This window comes from Oncorhynchus keta, chromosome 36 (genome assembly GCF_023373465.1).
Source record: "Oncorhynchus keta strain PuntledgeMale-10-30-2019 chromosome 36, Oket_V2, whole genome shotgun sequence".
NCBI lineage: Eukaryota > Metazoa > Chordata > Actinopteri > Salmoniformes > Salmonidae > Oncorhynchus > Oncorhynchus keta.
In genome coordinates this window covers 24,714,224-24,726,253 of record NC_068456.1, presented here as the reverse complement: position 1 = coordinate 24,726,253, position 12,030 = coordinate 24,714,224, and positions in this window count along the sequence as shown.

Genomic DNA, 12,030 nt, shown 5'->3' with positions numbered 1-12,030 from the left:
TGAGTTTTTAGTCTTTTTGTGTATGAATCTTGTTTTGAGTGCTGTAGAATACACTACGGACAATTCATTTGTTTGTGTATGAACAGTGAAGTGTATTCTCATAATGTGGAGTGTTCTGGGTTCTGTGCCAGGATGAAGTGACTGTTCTCCACCATCCATTCTGTTCTGGGTTCATTTCTGTGCAACAATCTTAATTGGACCTGTCCCTCGAAGGATGTTGAAAGAGGGAGTGTGTACTGCTGGTACTATTTTGTGAGCATCCCAATGTATTCCTGCATAAAAACAACACCATTAGGACTTTCCTACATTCTGCTGTCTGTTGTCAAATTCCCGACATGATGATGCCCTTACCTGGCAGCATGGGCTCATACCAAAGGCATCTAGCTTAAAGATAAGGCTTATGTTTCTGTTTGTTTAGCATGATTATTTTTGATTCAAATAAAAAATTTTCCCGAAGGTGGTGTCCCGTTCTCATCATTTTAAAGGTGACATGTCACACGGACAAGCCAAGGCTCTACGCTGAATCCCAGCTCTGTTTTGTCCCTATTACTAGTCAATTGACATTGGATCTTAATTTCTCCACTCAACGCTCTTGAGGAAAAACCTACTCATGTGTAAAAGTAGAGGGAAGAGGTTGGAAGGAGACATGCTTACCTAGCTGATGACTCTCTTTTTCCTCAGTGTTTATTGGAAAAGTCTTCATGTGAAGCGCTTTCCACTTCACTCAAGGCCAGACACCTTGGCTGCAGAGATCACCTTTCAGATCGCATGACGGCATGGGAGGTGTACACAGTATTCCATCAGCTTTTTCCAGCCCCCATATGGGACTGATCTGTGATGGAGAAAACAAAATGCCAATCTTTATAAAACTGGCTACACTCCATAACAACTAAAATGGTATTTATATAGGGGTCCTTCTGTAGCTCAGTTGGTAGAGCATGGCGCTTGTAACGCCAGGGTAGTGGGTTCGATCCCCGGGACCACCCATACGTAGAATGTATGCACACATGACTGTAAGTCGCTTTGGATAAAAGCGTCTGCTAAATGGCATATATTATTATTATTATTATATTATTATTATATGCATTGCTTCTGAAGGGGTTAATGTTATAACCTCTAATGTCAATGTAAAGATCACAAGTAAAGAAGCTCCAACACTAACCAAGCACTGCCGTCCTGTGTCCCCATTATGCCAAATGTCTTCACTTAAAGTGACTCTGTCATCCTGTGTCCCCATTATGCCAAATGTCTTCACATAAAGTGACTATGCTGTCTGGTGTCCCCATTATGCCGAATGTCCTCACATAAAGTGACTATGCTGTCTGGTGTCCCCATTATGCCAAATGTCCTCACATAAAGTGTCTATGCTGTCCTGTGTCCCCATTATGCCAAATGTCCTCAAATGCACAGTGTCTCAATGCCCCACATCATGTGTCCTTATATGCCCAGGTTGCCCACAGTACCCTTCTGCTCCCATGTGCCCTTTATCGACCACCCTCAATTTTCCTGCCAGTGCTTCAGACAGAGAAAGCCCCAAATCAATCACATTTCCGAGGCCTTCCCCCGTAACCACACTAAACACACTTTCCCCTTTGTTTAAATAATTCAAACACAACCACTTACAGCCTACTGCCTTAGCTTTAGTTACACTGGAGTAAGGAAACTTAAGTTTCCTTTGTGTGTAGATAACCCACCTGTGGTAAGATGTTTCCAAAGATGTGCAGAATTCATCACTGAATCCAAATGAATATGACAACAACAGCAGTAATCCGAGACAAGGGATAACTCTATACAAAAATCTAATATTACTCAACCCTACCTGAAAATGAACTGAAAATAACCTTCTGCTTGGGGGTCAACCTTCATGATTTTTGTAGATATGGATCTGTTGACGCCCAGTTGTTAGGAAAGAAATGTTATTTCTAGATGTGTTAACCTGTGCAGTGTTTATCTCAGGCCAGTCATTGTGATCTAGCTAGCAGTAAGTCTATTGTAAGTCTATTGTCTTGCTGTGTATAGATTATATTGGCTGCGTTTGGTTACTGTGAGCTCTGAGCTGGTCTCCAGGCCTATGAGTTGTGATTGGCAGACCCGGCGTCAGGATTAAGTGACTAAGGGGGCAGTTGAAATCGTTGAGGGGGTACAATTGTCGAGGTTCTTGCATTGGAATTATATTGAATTCAGCTTATATCACACCATACCACAATAAACATAACGTTGAAATGCAGAGACTCCGAGTACATTACATGCTTTTGAAGTGACAGGTTGGCGCGAAATCTCGACCTTTTCTCTGCTGCGCTGAGTCAGGTTAAATAGTGGCCTTCTAGCAGTCAGCAGGAAGCACGCAGGTAGTGTTGCATTTTCAGTGCCTTCGAGGAGTATTCAGACCCCTTGACTTTTTCCACATTTTGTTTATGTTACAGACTTATGTTACAGACTTATTATTATCACAAAAAAAACCAAATAAAACGTTGTAAAACCCCCCCCACCCAAAAAATAACACATTGAATAACAGATTCACTATATGGAACAACAGATAGTCACAAAAAATGGAAAGGAAGTTTGTTCTGAAGTGTCTGTCCTGTATCTGCGTGATCAGGAAACATTACTTATTTTTTTGGTATATTAGTGTGAAATGGTTCGGACGCTACAGACAGAAGTTGGCAGATCGGCTGAACCGACCTCAGACGAGTCCCAAGAACGCTTGTGGGGAATTATGTTATTTCTAGATGGTGCACAGTGAGAGACCAGGTTTCCCCCCTACAGTCCAGGGGAGCTGCCATTGATTTCAACAACTCAACACGCAGCAGGCTGGTGCTAATGATGAGCATTTTGCTTCTATTGATTGGGTTATGGCTGTTGTGTGTGTGCGTGTGCGTGTGTGTGCGTGTGCGTGTGTGTGTGTGTGTGTGTGTGTGTGTGTGTGTGTGAGTGAGGGAGGGAGGGAGAGCATGTGCATGTGATTCAGCATGTACTGTATGTGGCTGTCTATGTGTATGAGTTTGATGGAGGGTGTGTGTAGCAGCCAATTGATTATGATTATGAATTATGATTATGAAGCCCTGTGATAACAGCATTAAAATAGCATTCATGTTTGAGGATAGCTGATCATACTATTTGTTCTGCAGATTCATGTTATGAGGATTATGAAGCCATATTATTTAAAATAGATTAATGTTTGAGGATAGCTGACCATACTATTTGTCCTGCAGATTAATGTTTGAGGATAGCTGATCATACTATTTGTTCTGCAGATTAATGTTTGAGGATAGTTAATCATACTATTTGTTTGGGGATAGTTAATCATACTATTTGTTCTGCAGATTCATGTTTGAGGATAGTTGATCATACTATTTGTTCTGCAGATTCATGTTTGAGGATAGCTGATCATACTATTTGTTCTGAAGATTCATGTTTGAGGATAGCTGATCATACTATTTGTTCTGCAGATTAATGTTTGAGGAAAGTTGATCATAATATTTGTTCTGCAGATTCATGTTTGAGGATAGCTGATCATACTATTTGTTCTGCAGATTAATGTTTGAGGATAGTTGATCATACTATTTGTTCTGCAGATTAATGTTTGAGGATAGTTGATCATACTATTTGTTCTGCAGATTCATGTTTGAGGATAGCTGATCATACTATTTGTTCTGCAGATTCATGTTTGAGGATAGCTGATCATACTATTTGTTCTGCAGATTCATGTTTGAGGATAGCTGATCATACTATTTGTTCTGCAGATTAATGTTTGAGGATAGCTGATCGTGAGAGGCTGGTGAGGGCCACCCGAATTGTGGAGAGGCGCTGGTGAGGGCCACCCGCAGTGTGGAGAAGGGCTGGTGAGGGCCACCCGTGGTGTCGAGAGGCTGGTGAGGGCCACCCGCAGTGTGGAGAGGGGCTGGTGAGGGCCACCCGTGGTGTCGAGAGGCTGGTGAGGGCCACCCGCAATGTGGAGAGGGGCTGGTGAGGGCCACCCGCAGTGTGGAGAGGGGCTGGTGAGGGTCACCCGCGGTGTCAGCACTGAGCACCTGCTCAGCGATCACACATACAAACACACTCATTCTGTACACACACACGTGTATGTACAGTACGCATACACGCATGCACAGCACACACACTCTAATATTTCTACACACTTATACCCACCGATACACTCACACACATAATCAAATTCACACATGCTCACACATTCAGGTAATCAACCAGCTATAGTATCCTTATAAATCCCTCCTGATTGGATTTTCATGAGCTACAGTATGGCCATCTCTGTGGCTGTTTTCTCTAGTGTTCTACTGTTTTCTCTCATGTATAATTTTACGACTGAAAGAAGAGCACATTATCATAATGGGATCTCACCACGCATGTTGCCATGGGGGTTGCCACCCAATGTCATTAAGAGAGAAGCAAGTAGCAAGCCGATGAACAACACACACATTTACAGTAAATGAGACAGAAAAAAATGCTCATTTTGGCTATCAGCAGAACTGCATAATGTTTCTCCATAGTAGAACAGGAATTTGACATTTAGTTTAAAGTTTGACACAGCGGGCTATCTGTCCGGCTGTGAGTCTGTGAGGAGCTTCAGTGTTTGACATTCAGAAATGGACTGGGGAATGCAGATTAATCACACATATGGCCAATTATCCCCAGGATCCAACGCAGCTGATGACAAAACAACAACGAGGAAATTAAGGAGATGCAGCTGAGACCAACCCCCATGTACAGCTTTCAGTTCTTCAGGAAAGCAGGAAATCAAGGTTTGAGGACATACAGTACTGGAGCATGAAAGATAGATAAGTGGATTCTACCTCATAATCTGACAGGAATACATGGTCTGTCATTCATTCATTGTTTGGTTATTGCTTCCTCCCTTAGGGCCTACTTATTGCAGGGATGGTTTAGTATCTCAATTGATAAGAGAAAGTGGTTGGTATGACAGGCTATGATAACTACATTCACCTGAATTGGCCAACAGAGTCCACTGTCACTGGGCCCACTTTCATCATTTGTTCATGTAGATATATATACTCATTGGTGAAAGTAAGGTGGTATGGCGTCCCGGCAAAATAATAGTGGGGGTACGCTGTACCGGTAAAACGTTAATCACAATTAATACAACCTGCCCGAAAAAACATTATTAAAGATTACTGCATGTCAGCCTCATGAAACATTTGTGAATTGACTGTAAACCGGGTGGTATATGCTCCCAACTGTGTTGTGGTTTGAGGAGAACACTTACATTTTGTCAAGGCGGAGATGAGTGACCAAGAAGCTTGTAGACAAGGCGAAGGTGAGTGGCTGAGACTGAGGTGCGCGTACAGTGGATCCATCAATTCAGGCTACAAGTGTCGGCCTAATGACAAATCGCAGAATGTCATTACAATACACGTAGGTGTTTTGTAACAGATATATCTTTCCATTCATCAAATTGCAGGTGGAGTGCATTGTTGTCGTTTGGATGATGAAATGATTTTGTGACAGGATGAATGTACGCGGGTAGCCTACAGGAGCGCCTTTGTTAAGTGGTTGTTTGACAATAAGACGAAAACATCATGACTGGTTGTGTTTATGCCACATAGGTGGCGTGCATAGGCTAAGCTTTTCCTAAAGTCAATTTAATTAATTTGCCAAAATGATATAGCCTAATTAGCAAACTCCTCTCTGTACAGAAATAAATACAGTCATTGAAAATTGGCTACCTCAGCAGAAAGCATGATTTGGCCACATAGGTTCATTAGTTTCAACAACAAAACAAGCTGTGGATTGTTTTAAATTGCATAGCCTAGAGTCGGAAGGGCCTGCAGTGCACGCACTGACCCAGTCGTCAGTGCATGCAGCAAATACCAAATAGATGATTGTTGAGTTGCAACTGTCAGTGAAAAGCAAAGAGACCCAGCAAGGCAAATCACAATATTTAAAACTGCAGAGTAGGCTACCCTGTCATTTTTGTAGTATAACAACAAAACATTGTGAATGCTCTTGGGTGTCCCGTACCAGTAAGAAAATAAATACACTTTGACCCCTGGATATACTGTAGATATACTGTAGTTATACTGTAGATATACTGTAGTTATACTGTAGATATACTGTAGTTATACTGTAGATATACTGTAGTTATACTGTAGATACAGTGTAGTTATACTGTAGATATACTGTAGATATACTGTAGATACAGTGTAGTTATACTGTAGATATACTGTAGATATACTGTAGATACAGTGTAGTTATACTGTAGATATACTGTAGATATACTGTAGTTATACTGTAGATATACTGTAGATATAGTGTAGATATACTGTAGTTATACTGTAGATATACTGTAGTTATACTGTAGATAGTGTAGTTATACTGTAGATATACTGTAGATATAGTGTAGATATACTGTAGATATAGTGTAGATATACTGTAGTTATACTGTAGTTATACTGTAGTTATACTGTAGATAGTGTAGTTATACTGTAGATAGTGTAGTTATACTGTAGATATACTGTAGATATACTGTAGTTATACTGTAGATATACTGTAGATACAGTGTAGATATACTGTGGTTATACTGTAGTTATACTGTAGATATACTGTAGTTATACTGTAGATCTAGTGTAGTTATACTGTAGATATACTGTAGTTATACTGTAGATACAGTGTAGTTATACTGCAGTTATACTGTAGATATACTGTAGTTATACTGTAGTTATACTGTAGTTATACTGTAGATATACTGTAGTTATACTGTAGATATACTGTAGTTATACTGTAGATACAGTGTAGTTATACTGTAGATACAGTGTAGTTATACTGTAGTTATACTCTAGATATACTATAGTTAGACTGTAGATATACTGTAGATATACTGTAGTTATACTGCAGATATACTGTAGTTATACTGTGGTTATACTGTAGATATACTGTAGTTATACTGTAGTTATACTGTAGATACAGTGTAGTTATAATGCAGTTATACTGTAGATATACTGTAGATATACTGTAGATATACTGTAGATATACTGTAGATACAGTGTAGTTATACTGTAGATACAGTGTAGTTATACTGTGGTTATACTGTAGATATACTGTAGATATACTGTAGATATACTGCAGTTATATTGTCGATATACTGTAGATATACTATAGTTAGACTGTAGATATACTGCAGATATAATGCAGTTATACTGTAGATATACTGTAGTTATACTGTCGATATACTGTAGATATACTATAGATAGACTGTAGATATAGTGTAGTTATACTGTAGATATACTATAGTTATACTGAAGATATACTGTAGTTATACTGTGGTTATACTGAAGATATACTGTAGATATACTGTAGATATACTGTAGTTATACTGTAGATAAAGTGCAGTTATACTGTAGATATACTGTAGTTATACTGTAGATATACTATAGTTAGACTGTAGATATACTGTAGATATACTGTAGTTACACTGTAGATATACTGTAGTTACACTGTAGATATACTGTAGTTACACTGTAGATACAGTGTAGTTATACTGTAGATACAGTGTAGTTATACTGCAGTTATACTGTAGATATACTGTAGTTATACTGTAGTTATACTGTAGATATACTGTAGTTATACTGTAGATACAGTGTAGTTATACTGTAGATACAGTGTAGTTATACTGCAGTTATACTGTAGATATACTGTAGATATACTGTAGTGTATCTACAGTTCTAACCTCTCCTCTCTCTGTCAGGATGTACAGGTAGTTATACTGTAGATATACTATAGTTAGACTGTAGATATACTGTAGATATACTGTAGTTATACTGAAGATATACTGTAGTTATACTGTGGTTATACTGTAGATATACTGTAGATATACTGTAGTTATACTGTAGATACAGTGTAGTTATAATGCAGTTATACTGTAGATATACTGTAGTTATACTGTAGTTATACTGTAGATATACTGTAGATATAGTGTAGTTATACTGTAGATATACTGTAGATATACTGTAGATATACTATAGTTAGACTGTAGATATACTGTAGATATACTGAAGATATACTGTAGTTATACTGTGGTTATACTGTAGATATACTGTAGATATACTGAAGATATACTGAAGATATACTGTAGTTATACTGTAGTTATATTGTAGTTATATTGTAGTTATACTGTAGATATACTATAGTTAGACTGTAGATATACTGTAGATATACTCTAGTTATACTGTAGATATACTGTAGTTATACTGTAGTTATACTATAGTTAGACTGTAGATATACTGTAGATATAGTGTAGTTATACTGTAGATATACTAGAGTTAGAATAGATATACTGTAGATATACTGTAGTTATACAGTAGATATACTATAGTTAGACTGTCGATATACTGTAGTTATACTGTAGTTATACTGTAGTTATACAGTAGATATACTATAGTTAGACTGTAGATATACTGTAGATATAGTGTAGATATAGTGTAGTTATACTATTGTTATACTGTAGATATACTGTAGATATACTGTAGTTATACTGTAGTTATACTGTAGATATACTGTAGTTATACTCTAGTTATACTGTAGTTATACTGTAGTTATACTATAGTTATACTATAGTTAGACTGTAGTTATACTATAGTTATACTATAGATATACTGTAGATATAGTGTAGTTATACTGTAGATATACTAGAGTTAGACTAGATATACTGTAGATATACTGTAGTTATACAGTAGATATACTATAGTTAGACTGTAGATATACTGTAGATATACTGTAGTTATACTGTAGTTATACTGTAGTTATACTGTAGATATACTGTAGTTATACTGTAGATATACTGTAGTTAGACTGTAGATATACTGTAGGTATACTGTAGTTATACTCTAGTTATACTGTAGATATACTGTTGATATACTGTAGTTATACTATAGTTAGACTGTAGCTATACTGTAGATATAGTGTAGTTATACTGTAGATATACTGTAGTTAGACTGTAGATATACTGTAGGTATACTGTAGTTATACTCTAGTTATACTGTAGATATACTGTTGATATACTGTAGTTATACTATAGTTAGACTGTAGATATACTGTAGATATACTGTAGTTATACTGAAGATATACTGTAGTTATACTGTGGTTATACTGTAGATATACTGTAGATATACTGTAGTTATACTGTAGATACAGTGTAGTTATAATGCAGTTATACTGTAGATATACTGTAGTTATACTGTAGTTATACTGTAGATATACTGTAGATTTAAACTATAGATAGACTGTAGATATAGTGTAGTTATACTGTAGATATACTATAGTTAGACTGTAGATATACTGTAGTTATACTGAAGATATACTGTAGTTATACTGTGGTTATACTGTAGATATACTGTAGATATACTGTAGTTATACTGTAGATATACTGTAGATATAGTGTAGTTATACTGTAGATATACTGTAGTTATACTGTAGATATACTATAGTTAGACTGTAGATATACTGTAGATATACTGTAGTTATACTGAAGATATACTGTAGTTATACTGTGGTTATACTGTAGATATACTGTAGATATACTGTAGATATACTGAAGATATACTGTAGATATACTGTAGTTATATTGTAGTTATACTGTAGATATACTATAGTTAGACTGTAGATATACTGTAGATATACTCTAGTTATACTGTAGATATACTGTAGATATACTGTAGTTATACTGTAGTTATACTATAGTTAGACTGTAGATATACTGTAGATATAGTGTAGTTATACTGTAGATATACTAGAGTTAGACTAGATATACTGTAGATATACTGTAGTTATACAGTAGATATACTATAGTTAGACTGTAGATATACTGTAGATATACTGTAGTTATACTGTAGTTATACAGTAGATATACTATAGTTAGACTGTAGATATACTGTAGATATAGTGTAGTTATATTATTGTTATACTGTAGATATACTGTAGATATACTGTAGTTATATTGTAGTTATACTGTAGATATACTGTAGTTATACTCTAGTTATACTGTAGATATACTGTAGATATACTGTAGTTATACTGTAGTTATACTATAGTTAGACTGTAGCTATACTGTAGATATAGTGTAGTTATACTGTAGATATACTAGAGTTAGACTAGATATACTGTAGATATACTGTAGTTATACAGTAGATATACTATAGTTAGACTGTAGATATACTGTAGTTATACTGTAGTTATACTGTAGTTATACTGTAGTTAGACTGTAGATATACTGTAGTTATACTCTAGTTATACTGTAGATATACTGTTGATATACTGTAGTTATACTACAATACAAATCCCTGACCTAGATTACAGATTGGGACAAAGCACACGTTTCACCATGGTTACATGTAAGTGATGCACAAATATAACAGATCTCTAGTCATGCTCAGTCATTCAATGAGTCAGTCTGGTAATCTTGGACCATTTGATGGAGTTACATCTCATATCCTCAACAAACTGGAGAAGCCACTGTGCATCAGTAAATTTCTCTTTCTCCGTCCAACAGTACTTCACTTATCAATCTGGAAGCCTCTGAGTTGGAGCATACCCAGTAAGGGGCTCCACCCCACAGAATGATTAGCATTCTCGCACAGATGAGTTGAGCTTGTCAGTTTGGAGCCTACACCTGTCAGAATTTACCCAGGCTCAGCCACAAAGCAGATGAAAATCCCTGAACAAACACTGTAGCGGCACAGAGATACATCAGACACTTAGCATGTCAACAGCAAACGATAAGGGCTTACAATCGCTTTTAGAGAGCTTTGCCTCAGAGAAATTCAACACCTTTCCATTGAGGTGGAGCTAGCAATCCCACACACCATGTGCCTTGGTTGTTTCTGTTGCGAAAAAAATCGGATAATTCATGACAAAGTTTATTTAAAGAGCGAGCGACTGTGTCTGTTTTGAGACCCTTCATGTTGGTCTTCACTAGGACATCGATTGAGAGGAAGGAGTGACTCCATTCTCAGAGGCTGTGCGTGTGTTTTTTGTTATTGCTGATTTCACAAGGTTTAAGCATCCCTCAGGGGGTTATAGAGTGACAGTCTTCACTCACATTAAAACAAGGCTGCAGTTAGCATGTGTTCATTCACACGTGACTCGTGACTCAGGCAAACTCAGGGCGTTTAAGCATTTCATCACTGTTCATTTTCAGGATTTTACATCCACATGAATAACCATTCTGCTATCACTCCATTGACAAATCATCTTTGTCAGTCATATTAGGACACTATCAGAATATGAAACATCTCATTCGCTTGTCAAAGACAGTTGATTTTGGAATTAATTGTAATCTCCTGAAATTAGCATTTATAACATGATCTACTGCAGTATCTGTTATTGTAGGTCTTTATGAAGACATTCCTTTAACTTCTCACAGTAACGTTTACAGCCCCACCCCTCCCTGAGTACAACAAGCGGAGCTCTGGAAATGGGTAGTGAGGCGTTGCAGACGCCTTATTGCAAACTGGCTGAAGTTGGCCCTGGTTGTGGGGAGGGTGGGAGGAAGGGGATTGGGGGAGAGAGGGAAGGGAGAGGAGGATGGGGGTAAATGTGTCAAAGCTGTCCCATTGAGACAGATTCAGGCCTGCAGAGTTATCTCACAGACTAATCCTGTTTGGAGGAGAGAAGGGAGCCAGAAAAATGGAGCAGTGTGTATCTCCAGGCCACAGAGATGGAGACATGATTTAAAGCCCCATATAGATTCACTTACACTTACACACAAACACACATCCACTTTAACACACACTTGCGCAAATTCACTCATGTGTACAGTATATATAATGGACACACGCACACCCGCATTAAGATATACACTCTTAGACAGGATTGTTTTGGGCCCGGTCAAGCTCAAATCTTACCACATTTGGAGATTTATATCAACTTTGCTGTCTGTCTCTCATACATGTACAACGTCGTTTCAATATTGAAATTCGATCTCCAACTGTCCCATTGAGGATTAACAAATAGTGTAGCTTTTCTCAGCCAGTCAAAATCAGGAATTAGTATAATTTTGTA